Source organism: Triticum dicoccoides, chromosome 5A, assembly GCF_002162155.2.
Source record: "Triticum dicoccoides isolate Atlit2015 ecotype Zavitan chromosome 5A, WEW_v2.0, whole genome shotgun sequence".
Classification (NCBI taxonomy): domain Eukaryota; kingdom Viridiplantae; phylum Streptophyta; class Magnoliopsida; order Poales; family Poaceae; genus Triticum; species Triticum dicoccoides.
The window spans coordinates 157,378,611-157,403,931 of NC_041388.1; positions in this window are offsets into that span (position 1 = coordinate 157,378,611).

A 25,321-nucleotide genomic window follows, 5' to 3' on the forward strand; every position below is an offset into this window, starting at 1 on the left:
CACCAGAGCGGTGGAACTCACACCCCACTGGATCTATCTTCCGCACCTTGGAACCCCCAACTGCCAACTCACCACTTCACTAGAGCCGCTTCAACAATTGGCTTGTCCACCGCTCCAGATCTCCTTGACTGCCATCATGGTCCACCGCACCAGATCTTATTAAGGGCGCCCTCGTCCACCACAGTGTAGGCCCTTCACTGACTTCCTCGTCCGCCCAATTGCTGGCCCTTCATACAAGCTCTCGTCCGCTGCAATAGATCTGCCTCACTGAAAGCATTGTACACCGCGCCCGCCGACGCCATATTCAACTCCATCGGCCCTGCTTTACTGACACCGCAGCCTCATCGGGTTATTTCAATTTGTACTCCTTCAGGTTTTCTCTTCTTTATCGTGGAACTGTTCACTTACCACACATGAGATTTCTTGTATGTCGACATGCGCCGCAACCGAAGCACCGGAGCCGCTTCAGCAACGGCGACAGCCGGCCCAAACTAAACCTCAACACGAGCACCATCGACGATCCTTAGCTATCAAGTATGACAACGATACCCATATGCCATCGACAATCAGGTACTATTATCCAATGGCTGACGCCTATGTTCACTTTCTTAGCATAAGCACCGCACCTTTGAATTTCTTCAGGGCATCTTTCAATTTTTTATGAGACGTGTTATTGTTCTTGCACCTGTTGGGCCATACTTCTGGCAGTGAACATGTCACATGTGCTAAATTACAAACCAGTGCACATATAGTTACACTGCTTTAGTGTTGTACTAAGTATTACTGTACTTCCTAGATATCACTTCCTACTATTTTACTTCTTGCATGCTATTGTCGGCGTACTGGGAACCAGGGTACCCAGACTTGCCTGTCGGCAGCCCACGTCGCATTCCTGGTACGGCCCGGTAGGGCCCAGCTGATTGGCCATCTGCTCAAGACCCTCGCGAGGAGAACGACCAATACCTCCTTGGGGAGCGGCCTCACCTAGGCTGCTCCGGAGGGGCGACCAAGACCTCTCCCAAGAATGGCCTCGGCTAGGCTGCTTCGGGAGGGCGGAGATCTCAAGGCAAGGGCTGCCTCGGGAGGAGGCAGTGACGCAAGCCATGACGAACCATGCCAGCACGTGCCAGCGGGCGCAGTTTCCATATCGGTGCAAAGGAGACCACACAGGCGCAGGTTCCCGAGGGGCGAGACAAAGGTTTCCCCTTTGGTGCAACAAGACCGAAGACCACAAGGACGGTAGGAAGGATGTCATCGCCGAGCCCACCACCGCGTCACCGCCTGCCCTCTTTGCAGGCAAAGACCACCTTTTGTCAGGATAAGAGCGTCCTTGGGTTCCAGCTCAAATGGCCGTTGTGGGATTCCCTTCCCGCCTAAACATTTCGGGGGAAGAGGACCCTGGCCGTCTATATAAGTAGCTAGGGTTCCTAGAATAGAGGGGGATCGACCCATTGGGACTTAGCATAGAAAAGGAGCAAGAACATCCGCCTCCTCACCCTTCTTGAGCTTGCCTCCTGAGCTCAGGAAACCACTGTACTTGTTCATACTCGAGCCCTCGTGAGGCCAATCCACCAAAGCGGGACATAGGGTTTTACACCGCAAGGTGGCCTGAACCTGGGTATACTCTTGTGTGCTCTACTTGTTTGCTTGCTTGCATTCCATTCCCATCACCAGGAGAAGAGCGAGGCGCTAGGTAGACGTGTAGTGGGAGAGATCTTCCTCACGCCCTGTGTTTGAATCTTAAGGGTTTTGCATAGCCCGAAATCTGACATTTTGGCGCGCCAGGTAGGGGGCGTGTCGAAATCTCACTTCTCCGACGACCTCGCTCCGCTCTTCTCTGTCGACCTCGTTTCACCGCCATGGTGGACACTTGCCGAGCACGCGCCGCCTGCCGCGCCGCCAACGTCGCTCAGACGGCGCCCGCTGGTAACGGCGCACCACTCCGCCCCAACTCGCTGGTCGCCAACGTGGCCACGGACCCAACCGTTCACGAGCAGCAGGACTCGTCGTTGCCGCTGTCCGTGCGGCGCGAAGGCCGCACGGCGACCCCGTCACCTTCGCCGGCCGCGGCCTCGTCCTCGCTGGTCCGCCACGGGCCGGTCTACCAGCAGCCTGCGCTACTGATGGCGCGGGAGCTCCTACGCTACCGTCGGGCGGATGACCTCTACGACGAGTGGCTCCACCGCATCACTGAGCTCGTCAACGCCGCCGGGTAGGTTCCCGCACCGACCGATTCCTCTCGCCCTCCGTCGCCTATGGCGAGGAACGAAGACCACGGTGCTTCGCCCCACCTCCACCACACGGCTCCGGCCAGGGGCTCAGGCGCGAGGCTCCATGGCACGAACAGTCCCGCAGGGCCCCCATGCGCGACGAGGAGAGCTGCCAGGTGGTCCCGCGCCCCCAGGAAGAAGCACGCGTGCTCCCCGCTCAGCAGCACCAGAACCGCGGCCCACAGGAGGTGGTGGCGCCCGCACCCCAAGATCCAGCACCGCAGGCGTAGGGGGTGCCAGCAATCATGAGCGTGGCTGGGTGCCGCGCCCTAGCTCCTGAGCTACGGCGCCTCGTCTGGCCCAGCAAGTTCAATCCGGATCTGCCTCCGCGTTACGACGGCACTGCCGACCCGGCGGAGTTCCTCCAGCTCTACGAGCTCGGCATCGAGGCGACGAACGACACCGAGCAGGTCATGGCGAATTGGTTCCCCGTGGCCCTTAAGGATGGTGCGCGCTCCTGGCTCCTGAACCTTCCTCCAGGATCCATCTCTTACTGGGAGGAGCTTCGCGAGCGCTTCATCCCCAACTTCCAAGGTACCCACGACCGAGCTCTAGCGGCCGCAAACCTGCGCCGCGTGAAGCAGCAGCCTGGGGAGACCCTGCAGAAGTACACCCAACACTTCAACACCGTGTGCCTCAAGATCCCCAGGGTCTCCGACGAGGCCATCATCTCGGTGTTCTCTGACGGTGTCCGCGACGTCAGGGTGAAGGAGGAGCTTGCCATCCACGAGGACTTGTGCACGGCCCTCGAGATGTTCAATCTCGCGGCAAAATGCTCCAGGGCAGAGGAAGGCCGCCTCTCCCTCCTGGAACTGCCTGAGGTAGAAGCCCACGACAAGAAGACCAAGGCCAAGGAAGCAAAGCGCAAGGGACCTGCCGTGCTGGCTGTGGAGCTAGAAGTGAAGCGCGGCTGCGGCTACAATGACCCTCCAAGAGACAACCGTTCATACTGCGTCTTCCATGATGTCCATAGCCATAACACCAACGACCGCCAAGAGCTCAGGGCGATGCATGGCGGGCGCGTCGGGCAGCACCCTGAACGCGACAACCGTGGCTACGGCCGTGGAGGAGGCCATGGAGGAGGACGCTGGGACGGCAGGAACTCGCGCCAAGGATGGCGTGATCAGCCTCGTGAAAACCGCTGGCAGGAGCAGCCTCGTGATGCCCCCTGGTGTGACCAGCCTCGTGAGGGTCGCCCTCAGGGCAACGCGGGCCTGCCTCCGCTGCCACCACCGCCAAGAAGAAGAAGCAACTGCCCGACTCTCAGGCCTCGAGGGTTCCCGACGGCACCACCTCAAGCTCCGTGCCTGCTGACGAGGCGCCCTCCGCCCTTGCATAGGGAGGCATGCCCGGCGCCCCTCTCAGGACAGGCTTGGGGGCTCCCCTCAGGGGGACCCTAGACATGGTCGTGAGGGAGGTGCCCGGGCACCACTCGCGGGCGCGCTCCGCCGTGCGTCGTCATGAGCCCAGCGCGAACCTCATAACGCTGGGGGCTCAGGACCCCATCGACCAAGCTACCAAGGAACCTTACCCACCTACTCAAGACCCAAGCAACCAGTTTCGCGTCTGCATCAATATCCCGAGCCTCAACAGGGCTGCCACCGAGGGCCTCTTCCAGCCGATGGCTGTCGGCTGGAGGAGGGCCTTCCCCTCTGGCCTCCACAACGCGGCCGCCACATACCAGCACTTCGTACAACAGGTCGTGGGGGCTCAGGAGGCTCAGCGGTAGGCGGTCCTGACGGAGCAGGACTAGGACCCCTGCGACCGCTGAGGGCCTCCGGATCCCCTGGGCCCTGGGAGCTCGGCTCTCCTCATGAGCAACCCGCATGGCTCGCGTCTCCAGCTACCCCAGCTCCTCTCCAGCGGCAAGTACCAGGTGATGTCTCAGGTATTCCATCGAGGGCGCCCCTCGGGCTGCATTATCCTCGAGCTGCTGGGGGCTTACCCCCACAGTTGTCTCTTTTTGCGCATGAATCAGAACTGGTTGCTTCCTTTCGCATTATCTATATGGTTGGCACCCTCACCGCCATTAAGGACTGGCACGGTGTCTGTGCTCGGGTCCGTCCCTACAGCGTCGCTAAACCCAAGGGCTGAGCTCTGTCTCGCGAGCCATTCCTGTGACGTCGCCTCCCGTGGTCCTTGGTGCCTTGTTCTCGCATGGTCTAATCTTTGGTGCGTAAGTAGGGGCCCATGGTAGGTGCCTCGCTCCCGCAGGAACCGCGCACCGGTTGTTTATCTTTTAGACTATAGCATGAGAAGACTAGGCACGACGTTTGTGCTCGGGTCCATCCCTGCAGCATCGATAAATACAGCGGTTGAGCTCTGTCTTATGGCCGGTCCCGCTAACGTCACCTCCTGTGGTTGTTGGTGCTGCGGCCTTCTCATGCAATACCCTCTGGGGATGCATTCGGTGCAGGTCTAGGCAACCCATCTCTTTTCACGTTTTTCAGAAGAAGACTTAGGCGCAACCCGCCTCAGGCGCAACCCGCCTCAGGGTAGGGTCTCGTGAGTGATGCGTAAGCTCGCGAGAACTTCCTCAGAGTCGTTCAACTCGTCCTGAGGAGGGCCCATATACACCCTGGCTGTCCCACCGTGCAAGCCACGTGTCCGGACAAGCTGTACACGCCCGGGAGTCTCTCCCGGTGGGAGGCTCCCCTCCCATGATCCAGTGGAAGTGCTTAGCTCCGCGCTGGCAAGACCGAGGAGCGGTTGTGCCCACGAACCAGTGGAAGCACCAAGCTCCATGTTGGCCGATACGATCGGGGAGCTGTTATGCCCACACTCCGCGCTAGTTATAAACAACTGGGGGTGGCCCCCAGCGGTCGCGCCAACCTCAGGGAGCTTTTCAGCTCACGACCCTCACAGCTTCTTCTTGGAAGGGTGTCGCGAGGGGGCCTAGGCACGGGGGCTATGCTCAGGTCACGCCTGGCAGACGCCACCCTACCAGGTGCCCACACACCTGGCTTTCTCGCGCCCCCATCCTAGGCGAAGGCTCGTGAGCAAGGTATGGTGATCGTTCTCCCTCATGAGAGCCGTTCGTACGTCAAGGGGGACCCCTGGGCATCGCGATCCAGGGGCCTCACTAGTCACGTAGCCCCTCACTCCTTGGGCCCGGTGCTCAACGGCGGTCGAGGTATGCGCGGGGCTGGGCCCTGCCAACGCAGAACGCAAACGGGTCGCTTGAGCGTTAAGGGGGACCCCTCGGCATCGCGACCCAGGGGCCTCACTAGTCACGTAGCCCCTCATTCCTTGAGCCTGCCCTGGAGACCCGGAGGGCTCAATGGCAATCGAGGTATGCGTGGGGCTGGGCCGTACCGACGCAGAGCACTTAAGCAAACATGAATGGAAGCAAGCACGGAAATCACAGAATTCAAAGCCTAGCTATTACAATAAGCTCAAGTTCATCAAACTCAAACAAGTCTCACGCCTCCCCGAGGCACTCGCATTCCCCTCAGCAGGAACAGGTCAGGCATCGCCGGATGCACCGGCACCAGCTTCCGCCTCTTCAGACACATCAGCAGTAGCCAGAAGGGACGCCTCCACCAGCTCTTTGACCTTCTCCGCCACACACTCAGCAGCCGCGCCCCCCAGGCTCGTAGCTAGCGGCTGGGATAGCGTGGCCAGGTCGAAGCTGGGGTCACGAAGGAAGAAATGGCCACACACCTGCGCCAAGGCCGAGGTAAGAAGCGACCGGCCCTCAGTATTAGCTAACTAACCGATTACAGATGCCACGTCACCCAGGGCCTTCACGAGTGCAGCTAGGAGCCCGGTGGCGCCATCCTCCAGGGTGGCCAGTGGATCTTCGAACCCCTCCCCATAGGCGATCTGCAATAGCTTGCGGGCCTCGAGCTCGAAGGCGGCGAGGGCCTCACGGCCCACCGTTGCCGTCTTCTTCGAGGCTGCGAGGGTGTCCTCCCTGGCCTTCAGCTCGCCCTGGCGCTTGGCTTGGGACGCCTTGGCTTCCTCAGCCTCTGTCTTCAGCTTCTCCAAGCTCGCGTGGTCGGCGAGCTGCTCCTCCTGCAACTGCGATTTCTCGGCCTTCTCGCCCTGGAGCTCCTTCTCCAACCTCTCAAGCTCTAGGGCGTGCTTTGCGCTCTCCTCACAGAGGGTCTTAAGTTCGTCTTCCGCCTCCTGACGATGCTTCTTGGAGGACGCTGCCTGGGCTTCCGCGGTCTCCCGCGCCCGTGCAGCCGAAGCAACCTCCTCCCGACACTCGGCAACAGCCGTCGAAGCCTGACTCCAGGTGGCCTGCACGGACTCCTCCGCTTGCAGCCACCCCGAGAGTAGGCCCAAGTGGGCGTCCACCGCATAGTCATCACCATCCCAAAAGACAGCACGGAGCTGGTTCAGCGCAGCGAAGGCCACCTCCAAGGCCTCGGAACCAGACCCAGGCGCTTGCGCGGCGCCATTGCCCTTCTTCGCCATTGCCGAAGGCGTCGGGGAAGGCAAGGGATCTGAGAAGATCAGAGGCGGAGGAGAAGGGGATCTGATCAAGAAGAAAGGGGAGCAATAACCCCTATGCGGCGAAGACAGTCTCTTTTGTCAAGTCACACGGTTACCAAGGCTGCATGGGGAGTGGAGTCGACACATCCCATCCAATCGTCACGCGCCGGCCTAGACCGCAGTCTTTGGGGCCCGTGGCGCTTCGTCCTCACCTAGGCTTCGCCCAGAAGCCAACTCCGCGCGCGCCTTGGTCCCGGGGGCTACTGTCGGCGTACTGGGAACCAGGGTACCCAGACTTGCCTGTCTGCGGCCCATGTCGCGTTCCTGGTACGGCCCGGTAGGGCCCAGCTGATCGACCATCTGCTCAAGACCCTCGCGAGGGGGCCAGCCCTCGCGAGGAGAACGACCAAGACCTCCTCAGGGAGCGTCCTCTCCTAGGCTGCTCCGGAGGGGCGACCAAGACCTCTCCCAAGAATGGCCTCGGCTAGGCTGCTTCGGGAGGGCGGAGATCTCAAGGCAAGGGCTGCCTCGGGAGGAGGCAGTGACGCAAGCCATTACGAACCATGCCAGCGTGCGCCAGCGTGCGCCAGTGGGAGCTGTTTCCATATCGGTGCAAAGGAGACCGCACAGGCGCAGGTTCCCGAGGGGAATGACAAAGGTTTCCCCTTTGGTGCAACAAGACTGAAGACCGCAAGGACGGCAGGAAGGATGTCATCGCCGAGCCCACCACCGCGTCATCGCCTGCCCTCTTTGCAAGCGAAGACCACCTTTTGTCAGGATAGGAGCGTCCTTGTGTTCCCGCTCAAATGGTTGTTGTGGGATTCCCTTCCTGCCTAAACATTTCGAGGGAAGAGGACCCTACCTGTCTATATAAGTAGCTAGGGTTCCTAGCATAGAGGGGGATCGACCCATTGGGACTTAGCATAGAAAAGGGGCAAGAACATCCGCCTCCTCACCCTTCTTGAGCTCAGGAAACCACTATACTTGTTCATACTCGAGCCCTCGCGAGGCCAATCCACCAAAGCAGGACGTAGGATTTTACACTGCAAGGTGGCGTGAACCTGGGTAAACTCTTGTGTGCTCTACTCGTTTGCTTGCTTGCATTCCATTCCCACCACGAGGAGAAGAGCGAGGCGCTAGGTAGACGTGTAGTGGGAGAGATCTTCGTCACGCCCCTGTGTTCGAATCTTAAGGGTTTTGCGGAGCCCGAAATCCGACAGCTATATTTATGATAATGGTGTTGTTCTGATGCCACCTGTTGGTTCCATCAGACTGCTTCATGTTCTCTATGCTTAATTACACATCAGCAAACTAGCATGTGGTTCCGCTGCTTTTTGTTCGTTTTACCCTACATTTTCGGATGCTAGCTATTCCATCACTGCTCCGAGCCTCTGTTCATTACTTTTTTGTGTGTTCTTGATCATCCCATGTTGCATGACTAATTTCATGCTTCTATTAATTATGGAGCTGCCAACCCCATCAAGCAAAATATTTGCTCTTTTGGGGATGGCACCTCGAACAAGCATAAAAATAGAGTGAAGCACATATATTGTCATGTAAGCACACAGTCGGATGTGGGGTTCTGGCAAACCCTTAAGTTTTGAACACTGGGGTGCGCGCGAAGTCTTTTCCTTCCACCGATCTACGCCCTAGCTCGCTAAGATCTCACGGACGAACTCGACGAACTCGCAACAAGGAAAGACACAAGATTTGTACTGGTTCGGGCCACCGTCGTGGTGTAATACCCTACTCGAGTGTGGTGGTGGTGGATTGCCTCTTGGGCTGATGATGAACAATACAATGGGAAGAATAACCTCCTGAGGTTGAGGTGTTCTTCTTCTTGGCTAACTTGCGTGGGTGAGAGTGATCCAAGATCTCCTCGTCGTCCTCCTCTTCCTGCTCCCCCTTTCGTCTTCGTCCTCCTCCCGTTCCCTCCTCGTCGTCCTTGCCTACGGTGGTGGCTAGTCCTACTTATAGAGGCCTTCGTCCTCTTCCCAAATCTTGAGCGGGAAGGGAGCCAACAATGGCTGGCAAATTTGAAGGGGGATATCTAGTACAAGCTATCCTGACAAAAGTGGTCTTCGCCTGCCAAAGGCTCTGGTGGTGACGTCGTCTTGGGCTCCATGATGGCCTCCGTCTTGCCGTCCTTCTGGTCTTGGTCTTGTTGCACCAAAATGGCAACCTTTGCCTGATGCCTCGGTACTCCTCGCTTGCACTGGTTTCCTTAGCACCAGAGGAAACAAGGACGTTGTGCACGCTGGCGCCCGCCTGGTGTCGATCGTCATGGCTCACGTCACGAGAGCCTCGTGTCACACCCTGCATTTTGTAACATTTCATTTGCATTAATAAAGCATGAAAATTTGGACCAACAAAAACTTTTTCATTATTTGGCTTTTTTATTTTGGAGTTCGTTTTCTCTCTGTGATTTTCAAGTGCTCTTTAAAGTCAACTACTCCACCTTCTATACTTCATCTCCCTGCTCCAAACTTCTGCCCAATGATCATGCCATGTGTATAGTGCAATATAGTATTTTCTTACAAAAATAATTTGGCCAAATAGTATTTTCAAAAATTAGTTTCCCAAAAACCCCTGAATTGAGGTTTGCACTACAAGTACTTGATTTGGGGTATGAAAAATATTTCAAAGAGTATGTTTGAAACCTATTAGATATAGGCTTCCCATAAACCACAAAAATATAATTTTAAAAGTTATTTTCCTATTTTATTTAAAATCTTTTTCTTAGGGCCAGAAATGGTCTTTAATAGGAAAAAATTATTTTATTGTTTCAAAAATATTTGACAAAAATTAGGGAAACACACTGGACATATATTTTCCATATATAAGAGTTTCAACACATGGTCATGTTCAAAATATTGGACAAAACCTCCCAAAACCATTTCTTCCCATTTCAAGGATTTGAAATATTTCTACAGGAAATATTTTCATAAAAATCCAAGGAAAATCCAGCAAGTCACAAATGCATATTGTGATCACCTTGCAAAGCCTCATATCAATCAAGGTCATTTTGGCTCACCAAAATGCCCCAAAACCCTCTCTGACCAGAGTCAAATTGGAACAAGTTTGTACTACCAACTTTCTCCCCTTGACCCCAACTTTTGGTGAGCATGTTCACATGACCAAATGAGGCCACTACACCAAGTGGTGCATCAAGGGGAAGTGATTTGCTCAACTAGATCTACACAAGTTCATTTATGCTAATTTCTAGGGTTTACAAAAGTTGCATTGGCAACTTTGCCCAAATAAGCTCCAAATTGGTGGAAGGCCCTAATTATATGTTTCATTTCACCCTGTGGAGTCTCATGGCAATTGGAAATCATCTGCTGGCCCAAACCATTATCAAACACCTTCTGACACCTTTCCAAAATGTCATTTTTGACCTCTTCCACCAATCTCTATGGGCTCAAAGTTTTACCACAGCCCCTCCTAGTCCCCTTGCAGCTCCAGTAACAATGGCAAATCCACAGCTCAATTATTGGAGGGGTAAAACCCCACTATCTCTCTCTGGACAACCCATTTCCCTCTCTCCCTCAACCTCCCTCCTCACCCCAGTGGCCACCCAGGGCATCCAATGCCCCTCCCCCATACTTTACTCCCCCCTAGAACCACCAGACACCTTTGGCCGTGCCCACACTGCATAGGAAATGGCCATGCCGACCATTTGGGCGCTCTGGAGCGCGCTATAGTGCGCTCCCGCACTATAACCGCCCCCTTCCAACCGCCCCGGCCACCTTGGGCCTCCCCAGCACGCCCGACGAGACGCCTCGACATTCGCAACACGGCAGCTGGTTGGCCCCCCTCCTCCTTCTCCCTCCTCTCGCCCCAGCTCGCACGCGCGCCGACCGCCCGAGCTCCCCAGTGAGCGCGCTCGCACGCGCGGTGCCCTGGCCCCCTGCTTTCCCTTTCTTCTCTCCCCTCGCCCTATACCAACCCCACAAGCACCCCAGACACGCCCACGCGCGCCCCCGTGACCCATAGAAACCGCAGCAGGCTCGCCGGCGGACGGGTCCTCGGTGGAACGTTGCTCGCCTATTTAAGGGTCTCCCCGAGCTCTCCTCTCCTCACCACTCGCTCTCTGCACCACCGAATCATCCCCCTGCACCCCCAGTTCCTCTCCCGAGCCACCCGAGCTCGAGATCGAGCTTGATCTCCGCTGCTTCGGCTCGCCAGAGTTCGCGATGTACAGGCCTCCCCCGCTCCTCCTCTGCCTCGACCTGGAACCCCCGAGCACCCCTGATCATTTCCCCTCTCTCCCCCGCTTCATTTGTAGCCGGAAATGGCCGGAACAGATGACGCCTGAAGCTCCTCCGCCGTGCCTCCTCGTCGCTGGCAAACCAGGCCACCCCGGCGATCGCAACCACCTCCAACTGAACGGCGACTCGACGCTGAGTCCAGCCGTGACCTTGCCCGACCTCACCGTGCCCTACATCGGCGCCGGTGAGCTCGTCGGCCCTCTGTCGCAGGGTTAGGGATATCCCATTGTCACCACAGATATCCATGGCAAGACATACAACAAGTGTTCTCAAATCTATAAACACTCAATCCGATAATATAATTTCAAAGGGGAAACTCAATTTATTACAAGAGAGAAGAGGGGGAGGAGAAACATAGGATCCAACTATGATAGCAAAGCTTGTGATACATCAAGATCGTGCCAAATCAAGAACACGAGAGAGAGAGAGAGATCAAACACATAGCTACTGGTACATACCCTCAGCCCCGAGGGAGAACTACTGCCTCCTCGTCATGGAGAGCATCGGGATGATGAAGATGGCCACCGGAGAAGGATTGCCCCCTCCGGCAGGGTGCCGGAATGGGTCTAGATTGGTTTTCGGTGGCTATGGAGGCTTCTGGCGGCGGAACTACCGATCTAATCTCCGTTCTGGAAGTTTTAGGTTACGTAGGTATATATGGGTGCAGGAGGTACGTCAGTGGACCGAAGGGGGGGCCACGACGCAGGGGGGCGCGCCCCCTACCCTTGTGAGCTCCTCCTTCATTTTCCGACGTAGGGTCCAAGTCTATCCGGTAGGTTTCCTTCCAAAAATAACTTCTCCAGTTGATTTCGTTCCGTTTCGACTCCGTTTGATATTCCTTTTCTTCGAAACACTGAAATAGGCAAAAAATAGCAAATCTGGGCTGGGCCTCCGGTTAATAGGTTAGTCCCGAAAGTAATATAAAAGTGGATAATAAAGCCCAATATTGCCCAAAACAGTAGATAATATAGCATGGAGCAATCAAAATTTATAGATACGTTGGAGACGTATCAAGCACCCCCAAGCTTAATTCCTGCTCGTCCTCGAGTAGGTAAATGATAAAAAAGATAATTTTTGATGTGGAATGCTAGTTGGCATAATTTCAATGTAATTCTTCCTAATTGTGGCATGAATATTCAGATCCGAAAGATTCAAGACAAAAGTTCATATTGACATAAAAATGATAATACTTCAAGCATACCAACTAAGCAATTATGTCTTCTCAAAATAACATGGCCAAAGAAAGCTATCCCTACAAAATCATATTGTCTGGTTATGCTCTATCTTCACCACACAAAATATTTAAATCATGCACAACCCCGATGACAAGCCAAGCAATTGTTTCACACTTTTGATGTTCTCAAACTTTTTCAATCTTCACGCAATACATGAGCGTGAGCCATGGACATAGCACTATAGGTGGAATAGAATGGTGGTTGTGGAGAAGACAAAAAGGGAGAAGATAGTCTCACATTAACTAGGCATATCAACGGGCTATGGAGATGCCCATCAATAGATATCAATGTGAGTGAGTAGGGATTGCCATGCAACGGATGCACTAGGGCTATAAATGTATGAAAGCTCAAAAAGAAACTAAGTGGGTGTGCATCCAACTTGCTTGCTCACGAAGACCTAGGGCATTTTTAGGAAGCCCATCATTGGAATATACAAGCCAAGTTCTATAATGAAAGATTCCCACTAGTATATGAAAGTGACAACATAGGAGACTCTCCATCATGAAGATCATGGTGCTACTTTGAAGCACAAGTGTGGTAAAAGGATAGTAGCATTTCCCGTTCTCTCTTTTTATCTCATTTTTTATTTTTTTATTTGGGCCTTCTCTTTTTTATGGCCTCTTTTCTCTCTTTTTATTTGGGCTTCTTTGGCCTATTTTATTTATTTATTTTCGTCCGGAGTCTCATCCCGACTTGTGGGGGAATCATAGCCTCCACCATCCTTTCCTCACTTGGGACAATGCTCTAATAATGATGATCATCACACTTTTATTTTCTTACAACTCAAGAATTACAACTCGATACTTAGAAAAAAAATATGACTCTATGTGAATGCCTCCGACGGTGTACCGGGATATGCAATGATGCATGAGTGACATGTATGAAAGAATTATGAATGGTGGCTTTGCCACAACTACGATGTCAACTACATGATCATGCTAAGCAATATCACAATGATGGAGTGTGTCATAATAATGGAGTGGTGGAAATTTGCATGGCAATATATCTCGGAATGGCTATGGAAATTCCATAATAGGTAGGTATGGTGGCTGTTTTGAGGAAGGTATATGGTGGGTGTATGATACCGGCGAAAGGTGCGCGGTATTAGAGAGGCTAGCAAAGGTGGAAGGTGCGAGTGCGTATAATCCATGGACTCAACATAATCATAAAGAACTCATATACTTATTGCAAAAATATACAAGTTATCAAAGCAAAGTATTACGCGCATGCTCCTAGGGGGATAGATTGGTAGGAAAAGACCATCGCTTGTCCCCGACCGCCACTCATAAGGAAGACAATCAATAAATAAATCATCCTCCGACTTCATCACATAACGGTTCACCATACGTGCATGCTACGGGAATCGCAAACTTCAACACAAGTATTTCTCAAATTCATAACCACTCAACTAGCATGACTCTAATATCACCATCTCCATATCTCAAAACAATTATCAAGTATCAAACTTCTCATAGTATTCAACACACTCATAAGAGAATTTTATTATTCTTGAATACCTAGCATATTAGGATTTTAAGCAAATTACCATGATATTTAAGACTCTCAAAATAATCTAAGTGAAGCATGAGAGTTCATCTATTTCTTCAAAATAAAACTACCACCATGCTCTAAAATATATAAGTGAAGCACTAGAGCAAACGACAAACTACTCCGAAAGATATAAGTGAAGATCAATGAGTAGTTGAATAATTATGCAACTATGTGAAGACTCTCTAGCATTTAATAATTTCAGATCTTGGTATTCTATTCAAACAGCAAGCAAAGCAAAATAAAATGACATTCTAAGAATGGCAAACATCATGTGAAGAAGCAAAAACTTAGGATCAACCGGTAATAACCGATAGTTGTTGAAGAAGAATGGTGGGATGCCAACCAGGGCATCCCCAAGCTTAGACGCTTGAGACTTCTTGAAATATTATCTTGGGGTGCCTTGGGCATCCCCAAGCTTGAGCTTTTGTGTCTCCTTAATTCCTCTCATATCATGGTCTTCCTAAACCTCAAAAGCTTCATCCACACAAAACTCAACAAGGACTCGTGAGATAAGTTAGTATAAACCATTGCAAAAATATTATCATACTCTACTGTAGCAAATCACTAAAATTATTATTCAACATTGCATACTAAATGCCTCTGAATATTTAATAGTCCTATCCTCAAATAGAATCATTAAAGAAGCAAACATATGCAAACAATGCAAACATAACAGCAATCTGCCTAAACAGGATAGTATGTAAAGAATGCTGCAACATCCATACTTCCCTAGCTCCAAAAATTAAGAAAGAAAATTACCAATGCGGTAAATTTATCAGAACTTAATATGCAAAAGGTTTCAACATTTTATCACATTCTGACTTTCCTAGGGAATTATTGCAACAGCGGTAAACTTTCTGTTTTCAAACAGCAACATGTGGACTTCTAAAATAGGTATAGTAAAGGCTATAAATGCCACTTTTATTGAAATAATGTCAGGACCCCGACTCAATGCCACATCGATCTAGCATGTAACACCTCATATCACTTTGCGGCCTCACGCACGGTATTCCCACGGTGTCGCCTTACCTTTGCCCGGGACCGTTTGCGTCTTTTGGCACACGTATATGATAGTGTCGCTAGCATCCATATGGTAAGGAGCCCGGGCTGACATGGCTAGTCGTAAACCCAAAGTGGCACAAACTTACAGGGACAGGCATCCATGACCCAACATCGAACGTGTCGGTCATCAGCGAGTGAATCCAGGCTGTAGCACTGGGCTAGCAGGACTCCGGTGAACCGGGCTGTAGCGGGCTAACAGGACTCTGGTATTCATCGCGTGACATTTCCCCGAAGGGACAGACACAGGAACAAAGAAGGACACATGCCGGCCAGCCTAAGTGTTCCGGAGCAGTAGCAAGCTACCATGGCTCAGTGGAAACACTAGGAGACATTTCCCGGTAAGAGAGGCTACTAAGGATAAACAACTAGATAGCCAGATCCCACACATACCAAGCATTTCAATAACATACACACAATATGCTCGATATGTGCAAACACAACATGGCATCACAACATGACTCTACGACTCAAGTATTTATTCAATAGGCTCCGAGGAGCGAGATATTACAAACATGGGTCTCATGACCCAACACTCAGAGCATACAAATCAAAGCACAAGCGGAAGCTATCATGTCTGAGTACAGACATCTATAAATGAAAAAGGCTGAAAGCCTGACTATCTACCAGATCCTTCCGAGGGCACAAGATCGTAGCTGAGGTAACAAGCTAAACGTCGAAGTCCACGCGGTACTACTAGCGAGACTGAAGTCTCTCTGCAAAACATAAAATAGGCAAACGTGAGTACAAATGTACCCAGCAAGACTTACATCAGAACTAACTACATATGCATCATTATCAACAAAGGGGATGGTGGGGTTTAACTGCAGCAAGCCAGCTTTGACCCGGTGGCTATCCTGAACTACGACTGCAAGTAACTCTTTTGAGGTGGCGCACACGAGTCCACATATTCACCATATCAATACACCACTATGGGTCCGCTCCCGTCTCCCTAGGAGAACGCCATCCATAGCACTCACGCTTATCTTGCGTATTTTAGAGTATCCACTTTCACTTGTCTATGAACTATGCAAGGGGTCCAAGTTTCCATATCCGAGGAATCCGGCTATTCGAATAGATGATGTTAACCCTGCAGGGGTGTACTTCTTCACACACGCTCTCGCCACTTACCGCCTTGTACACGTCATGTACCTCGACAACCTTCAAGCGGAAGCCGGGCGAGGGAGTCGGCCACGACCTGACTAACCGAACAAGTCTCTAGTCCAGGTTTATCGCCTATTCGGGTTCCATCCGCAAGGAGATCCGGCCGGGGTGTCGCTTACGGCCCCAAACGATGTGTGCAGGGTTCCCAAGCCCACCAACCGGGTGCCACTTGGTACACCGGGCCACTGTGCCTAGTCTGTCCCAAGCCCACCTGTACCGGGTGCCACTTGGTAGACTACTAACACTACCTACAAACACCAGAAACTAGTTGCAACTCCTGGACAAAGATCATGTTGATTAATAAGTCGAGAGGGGCACTTAAGCATTCCAATGTGTGGTAGTAGCTGGTCATGGATCACAAACACAGAACTCAGTTCCTGAGGACGGCTGCAATGAGACAACCCACCATGTACTCCTACATGGCCTCTCACCGCTACCTTTACCAAATCGTGTTCACACACTTAGCTCACACATAGTAGGACATGTTCACACGCCTCTGATTCATCCCCGATGAATCAGACCTGACTCAACTCTAAGCAATAGCAGGCATGACAAACAAACATGAATGAGTAGGCACAACAGGGCTCAAACAACTCCTACTCATGCTAGTGGGTTTCATCTATTTACTGTGGAATGACAGGTCATGCAAAGGATAAAGGGGTTCAGCTACCGCAGCAAGTAACAGTTGAATCGTTGTTGTCCTAATGCAGTAATAGAGAGCAGGAGCAAGAGAGTGGGATTTTATCGGAATGAACAAGGGGGTTTTGCTTGCCTGGCACTTCTGAAGATAATATAGCTCTTCATCGGTGTCATCGACCACATCGCCGGTACACGTCTATCGAGAGGGGACAATTACCGGCAAACAAGGAAGAACACAATCAATGCGATGCAACAATATGATGCATGCTATGACATGGCAATATGAATGTGTTTTGGGCTAATGCACCTAGCTATGATTTAAATGAAGTTGGTTTGAATAGATGATTCAAATTCCAACTCCATATATGGTTATTTAAATGCCCTTTATTTGTTTTGTCCAAAACAGAGGACAAACATTGTTCAAACATGCATGAAAATGGTACAGATGGATTCCTTGAATTTTTCTGATAATTTTTCATATATAAATTATTTCATTTGGAGCTACGGTTGAATTTCTATGAATTTTAGAAGTTTATACAATTTTCTGGAATTTCCTGAATTATAGTAATTCCAGAAAACATTACTGCGTCAGCCTGATATCATCATGATGTTAGCAAGTCAACAGGGGCTGGTCCGGGTCAAACCTGACGTGTGGGGTCCACACGTCAGTGTCACAGTTAGTTAACAGGGGGTTATCTGCTTAATTAAAGGATTAGGGGGGGTCGGGGCCCACTGGTCAGTGTTAGTGGCTAATTAGGTTTAGTTAATACTTAACTAAAATTAGCAGGGCCTGGCCCCACTAGTCAGCGACCCAGGGGAGGTCAAACCCTTGGTCAACAGGGCCTAACCCGCCGGCGGTGAGTCGCCGGCGAGGCCGAGGCGGCGGAGGCCTTCGGGTTTCTTGCTCCGGCGACCAAACGGACAGAGGAGGGGCTCTACGGATAGCTGGAAGAGTGCCGCGTCTTCCTGTGGAGTCGGTTGGGGTCGGGGCGGCCGGAATCGGCGCCGGCGACGACCTAGGTGGCCGCCGAAGTTCGGCCGAGGTCGAACACGGCGCTGCGGTGCACTAGAGGGGAAAGGGAAGGGCTCTGCGGGCTCCTGGGAGGGCGGCGAACTTGGTAACATGCTCGGGCGCAAGCTGGGGTGACCCTGGCCATGGCAGCTCCATGGCCGGCGGCGAGGAGCAATCGGCCGCGGTGGAGAAAGAAGCTAGGGGATGAGCGCGAGCTTGAGAGAAGGGGGAAGAGGAAGAGGGGCTCACAGTGGATCGAACGGAGGGGTCGGCGAGCTCGGGGAAGCTTCTGCGACGGCGAATTTACGGCGGCGATCTCCGGGCACCGGAGATGAAGATGACGATGCTCCGGTCGACTGGGGCCTCCTCTGGTCGCGTGCGTCGGTGTGCAGCTCCACGGAGTCGGGACGGAGCTCAGGGATGCGAAGAGGGAGCGAGGGGGTGGCCGTGGCCACGGCGAACGGCGTCGGTGGCGACGAGCTCCGCTCGGGCAGAGAGGGAGAGAGAGCAGAGGAGAGGAACGAGGGAGAGGGAAAGGGCGAGGGGGTCCAGGGGGTCGCGCTGGCGTTGTCTAGGCGCGACGAGGGGAAGCCATGCAGGCTAGGAGGGAGGAGGTGGCCGGGGCGCGTGGCCGCGCGCGCCGGGCGCGTGCCCGTCCTCCTGGCAGAGGAGGAAGGCGACAGGGGGGTAGCGGTGGCGGGCTGGGCCGATTCTGCTGGGCCACCAGGTGAGTGGGCCTCAGGTAAGCGTCGGGTAAGTCCTACTCTGCTCTGTTTTATTTTTCTGTTTGTTTTATTTTTTTATTTAATCTTTTGCCACTATTTTGAATTTAAAATAATTCAAACAATGCCAAAAGCTCCTCTGAATATTTTTATTTTGCTAGATGGACTTTTCCAAAAGCTCATAAAATATTTCAGGGGTATTTGAAATTATATTCTAGTTATATGAATATAATTCAAATTCAAATAGCTAATGATTTAAATTCAAAGTCCCAAAAATAAATCCTTAAAAATGTTCAATATTTTTGGTTTGAATCAAAACCCTTGCCAAAAATATTAAACATCTAAGAAGAGCATTTTGGAACAATGAATGAGATTTTAGGGTTTTTGCCCTTCTTTTATTTAGGGTTTTGAGGCTTCCAATTCCTCAGTTCAAGTTTCAAAAAATTTAAACATGATGCACAGATGGAAGCAAGCATAGGTCAGGCCAGAACTAGGGATGTGACAACTCACCCCCACTAAACAAGAATCTCGTCTCGAGATTCAAGCGTAGGGTAAGATGAAGGGGAAACGCAAACTAGTATAATCTTCACGATCCAGGTTGCCCTTCATAAGAACATTGATTCGATCACCATCATTGTCTTGATGTCTTGCTCTGAGAACTCTAGCTAATCATGACAAGAAGAGAAAAGGAAAACTCTAGAAGGATCGATCTTCTCGAAGACCGAACGACTCAGGATCAACTCATGGGATGAGACATTGTCACATCTCTTGAGCTGAGACACGAAGCATACATCTGAGGAAATGGAGTGAGACAGATGACGAGGGCTCGCTAGGTAGACAACAATTCCAGACTTAAGAATGTGGTGATTGGTTGTCAACGTAGCGAGGATTTGAATTGCCATGATACCATAACGATGCACCTTAGGGAAGGTGACTCGTAGATATATCCCCTTAAGTGGCAAAAAGAATTACCTTTGATTCAGAGATCATTGAAACTCTTTATACCAGCCTAAGGCAATTCTCGAGCGATCATTTGGAGGGGTTCGGTGCAACGACATACCCGGACCAGAATGGATGATGTGGATTACCTTGTTGGAGACAACGTAATGGATGAATTTGCTTACCACCGGAAATGGAAGAGACCCATGGTGGAATGGCACATTGGCGGTGCAAGCTGGGAACAAAATGCAAATGCTGGGAATGATTCTGGTAACTGGGGAAGAACCCAATAATAGAGAATGAATCCACTGTTTGAAAGGGTCATAACATTATCGAGGACACTGAGAGCAAACCCAGTTAGTGCTGATGATAACACCTAGCGCTTGTGCGTGCTCTCAAGAACTTGAGCATTTCCATAATCATCAAGATTTTACCAATATCCGTGTCAAGGATCCTGGCAACACAACTTACTACCATGATGAATAATGATGGATGATACAGATGCAAAGGAAGATAACACTTTCTCAGATTTCACCTTAGCGAGGCCAAGGAAACAAAATCTGGATGATCGACCGGGAGACATTTAGCACTCCGCTTCTAATGTTCTCCTTGATGTGCTAGCATATCCCATTCATAAATATGGTTTGACAACTAGAACATCAAGTAAAAGGTCGGACTTCGGGAACACAACAACTCATAAGGCACAACTAGGGAGTAAATCCTACGAAGTCCTTATGGGAAGGTGGCCAACTTCTTCAATCAAGATACTACAATAATAGGTCTTTCGGCTGGGTGGTGCTGGCCACGACATCCACTTTACCGGTTATCGAGGGACCAGTATTATAGTTCTTGGGAAATGTTCCAACCATCATATCTGCCTGAGATTCAGATCTGGTTGGTGTCAGGATATCCAGACTCACCGAGTCTAGGAAGAAAAAATGAAAGTTTGCAACACAATCGACGAGATGACGTTGCGAGATTCTAGGGAAATGGACTACGGTAGCGAGCTCCAAAACATGAGCTGGTTCTGCTACACACATGTGAACACGCTGTCCCAGACAAGCATGACCACATAGTAGTCTTATAATAAAACACTACCGAGTTCTGGTAGGGAACCATCATTGAGGATATAGGAATCTTGTGCATGAACTAGTATTTGCACAGCAACTCCTTTTCCTTGAACAATTCAATCAGTGGCTTGGTGTGCTAGGGACACATATGGAATGAAGGTTGCGAGCCTGTCAAACCATAGCATACTTCGCACATGCATGACTGACTTGGGATGGTACCAGGGAAAAAACAATCTTTGAACAACTCATGGCGACAACTTGCTCCAAATGCACGTGAATCAGAGAAAGTCACTAGTTTCATCCAACATATTCCTCACGAATGGGACATGAAGATAATGCTTATAAAAGTTTCCAACACTAGGTTGATGTTCAACATGAATCATGGGGGAGACAAAATGCTGCTGATGGGCTCAACAGCAACTCATCGGAATTTCCATATCACTGGACTTCCATCATCATGTGAACACGGTGATAGTATTGGTCAGACCAAAAGATGTAATGGTATATGCTCGAGGAAAAACCACGAGTAAGACAACATTACGAATATCGTTGGTTCTGATTTGATTTGATGATAGCCCATACTCAAACAAAGGTTTGGGTAAGATAATAGATCCAACAATTGTTCACAAGGGCCAATTGATGAAGATATCATCTTTCTTCAACACACACTACACAAGAATATCCCTTTGGAACGAACTAAGTCAGGCAAGCTTTTATCTTCCAACTCTCCAAGTTGTTGTTTAGCTTATCCAACTAGCTCAGGGGTATCCAACACGAATTCTTGGAGAAGGGGTGGTTTACAAGAAACCAACTTGATCACGAGCTCAACATAACAGTCAGGGGACAACCTGGTAATACTTCCGAGAAGATATTCGGAAAATCACGAACCACCAATATGTTACTAAGCTTGAGAACAACCTTGCCTTTTAGGGCAAGACGATATGATCAAATGAGCGAGGACTTGACAAAATCCTAACTCATCAATCGAAATGTGCACCAGGAAGATGGACAAGGTAGCACGATCAATCTTAGAATGATGATTCAAGAACCAACACATTAAGAATGAGGTTATTGTCCATTTAACTACCAAGCAACAGAGTTGCTAGCAGTATTGATTTCACACACCACGATTCACTTGTCGGCATTCCGGTTACAATAACACAGGAACCGAGGAATGAACAATGATGGCAAGAAGTATCACTGTACCAAGAGTTCATAAGAGGTGGTGCAATTCTCATGACAATCCTGATATAAAGATGGTAATACTCCAAGGTAGAACAGAACAAAAGCTGAATTGGCATTTTGATCTGCGGAATACCACTGCTTTGGCCCAATCCTGGAAATGGATAAGGTACTGGAGTTTGTTTCTCCTAGTCATTCTGGAATAGAATGGCTTGATGGACCACAAGAATGATAAGCATTGATAACACGAATGCACAATTACTCCTGACTATCAATTGATAGACGAGGGTCAGAAAACAACTAAAGAGGGACAACTCAAAGGAACATACGATTTTCTGAGTTGTGGATACATGGATTAGTATGCCAAACAAAGTTCAGCATAATTCTTCCGGATAACCCATGCAGAAAGGTTGAACTGGCAGAGTCACAATATAGAATCGAGAACCCATCAAGAGCACTCTGATTGTGATCTTTCGATCAGCGAGGAACATCTACCATGAACGGTTCATAGTATTTGGAAGAAGGAAATACCACGAACATCGAGGACTAATGCAAAGGTTACTAATAACCTAAAGGAACGAGAAAAACTATCAACATGAAGCAAGTAGGGTGAATCTCGGGTTCAAAATCCAGGAGTAGAATGCCTACTACTAAGTAGCATCACGGAATGCTTTCGAGAATAAAGGCCAGAATCATCACACTGGGACAAAAATCATGGCTAAATTACTAGATGATCCCCTAAGACACCTAGGGTCATAATACCAGCTCCAACATATATGTCAAGGCAATAAAGTACCTCAACTCACTGATTTGTGTGATTAATCTGACCAAAGGCACATCGGAAACAGGAGGAAGGGGTTTGCAAATGCATCGGACTATTTAGAAACCTGGGATGACTCGGACAGCATAACGGCTGTAAATGCTCAAAAGGTATGGAGACATACTACAAAATGGTGGCATAACCACTCAGAAGCACAATATCAAGGTTTCGAGATCAACAATTAACATACGGAAGTAGTAGGAACTGAACCGAGACTTAAATCCAACAATCCTATAAGTCTACGGATTAGTAACACGTGAACCTGATAGAAAGAAGAGAAGGCCTAGTTCTTAATCCCCGTAGGAAAGATAAGATGACTCAGATCAGAAGGGCATAAGGTATAAGGAGTAAAAAGAACCTTACGTTCCATCCCACAATCAATTCCCTTATATAACTAAAGCATTTCTAGACTCAACTTCGACCAGTTTGGCTTGGTAATCCTACAGGCAGTCAAGCTCTGATACCAACGCTGTCAGGACCCCGACTCAATGCCACATCGATCTAGCATGTAACACCTCATATCACTTTGCGGCCTCACGCACGGTATTCCCACGGTGTCGCCTTACCTTTGCCCGGGACCGTTTGCGTCTTTTGGCACACGTATATGATAGTGTCGCTAGCATCCATATGGTAAGGAGCCCGGGCTGACATGGCTAGTCGTAAACCCAAAGTGGCACAAACTTACAGGGACAGGCATCCATGACCCAACATCGAACGTGTCGGTCATCAGCGAGTGAATCCAGGCTGTAGCACTGGGCTAGCAGGACTCCGGTGAACCGGGCTGTAGCGGGCTAACAGGACTCTGGTATTCATCGCGTGACATTTCCCCGAAGGGACAGACACAGGAACGAAGAAGGACACATGCCGGCCAGCCTAAGTGTTCCGGAGCAGTAGCAAGCTACCATGGCTCAGTGGAAACACTAGGAGACATTTCCCGGTAAGAGAGGCTACTAAGGATAAACAACTAGATAGCCAGATCCCACACATACCAAGCATTTCAATAACATACACACAATATGCTCGATATGTGCAAACACAACATGGCATCACAACATGACTCTACGACTCAAGTATTTATTCAATAGGCTCCGAGGAGCGAGATATTACAAACATGGGTCTCATGACCCAACACTCAGAGCATACAAATCAAAGCACAAGCGGAAGCTATCATGTCTGAGTACAGACATCTATAAATGAAAAAGGCTGAAAGCCTGACTATCTACCAGATCCTGCCGAGGGCACAAGATCGTAGCTGAGGTAACAAGCTAAACGTCGAAGTCCACGCGGTACTACTAGCGAGACTGAAGTCTCTCTGCAAAACATAAAATAGGCAAACGTGAGTACAAGTGTACCCAGCAAGACTTACATCAGAACTAACTACATATGCATCATTATCAACAAAGGGGATGGTGGGGTTTAACTGCAGCAAGCCAGCTTTGACCCGGTGGCTATCCTGAACTACGACTGCAAGTAACTCTTTTGAGGTGGCGCACACGAGTCCACATATTCACCATATCAATACACCACTATGGGTCCACTCCCGTCTCCCTACGAGAACGCCATCCATAGCACTCACGCTTATCTTGCGTATTTTAGAGTATCCACTTTCACTTGTCTATGAACTCTGCAAGGGGTCCAAGTTTCCATATCCGAGGAATCCGGCTATTCGAATAGATGATGTTAACCCTGCAGGGGTGTACTTCTTCACACACGCTCTCGCCACTTACCGCCCTGTACACGTCATGTACCTCGGCAACCTTCAAGCGGAAGCCGGGCGAGGGAGTCGGCCACGACCTGACTAACCGAACAAGTCTCTAGTCCAGGTTTATCGCCTATTCGGGTTCCATCCGCAAGGAGATCCGGCCGGGGTGTCGCTTACGGCCCCAAACGATGTGTGCAGGGTTCCCAAGCCCACCAACCGGGTGCCACTTGGTACACCGGGCCACTGTGCCTAGTCTGTCCCAAGCCCACCTGTACCGGGTGCCACTTGGTAGACTACTAACACTACCTACAAACACCAGAAACTAGTTGCAACTCCTGGACAGAGATCATGTTGATTAATAAGTCGAGAGGGGCACTTAAGCATTCCAATGTGTGGTAGTAGCTGGTCATGGATCACAAACACAGAACTCAGTTCCTGAGGACGGCTGCAATGAGACAACCCACCATGTACTCCTACATGGCCTCTCACCGCTACCTTTACCAAATCGTGTTCACACACTTAGCTCACACACAGTAGGACATGTTCACACGCCTCTGATTCATCCCCGATGAATCAGACCTGACTCAACTCTAAGCAATAGCAGGCATGACAGACAAACATGAATGAGTAGGCACAATAGGGCTCAAACAACTCCTACTCATGCTAGTGGGTTTCATCTATTTACTGTGGAATGACAGGTCATGCAAAGGATAAAGGGGTTCAGCTACCGCAGCAAGTAACAGTTGAATCGTTGTTGTCCTAATGCAGTAATAGAGAGCAGGAGCAAGAGAGTGGGATTTTATCGGAATGAACAAGGGGGTTTTTCTTGCCTGGCACTTCTGAAGATAATATAGCTCTTCATCGGTGTCATCGACCACATCGCCGGTACACGTCTATCGAGAGGGGACAATTACCGGCAAACAAGGAAGAACACAATCAATGCGATGCAACAATATGATGCATGCTATGACATGGCAATATGAATGTGTTTTGGGCTAATGCACCTAGCTATGATTTAAATGAAGTTGGTTTGCATAGATGATTCAAATTCCAACTCCATATATGGTTATTTAAATGCCCTTTATTTGTTTTGTCCAAAACAGAGGACAAACATTGTTCAAACATGCATGAAAATGGTACAGATGGATTCCTTGAATTTTTCTGATAATTTTTCATATATAAATTATTTCATTTGGAGCTATGGTTGAATTTCTATGAATTTTGGAAGTTTATACAATTTTC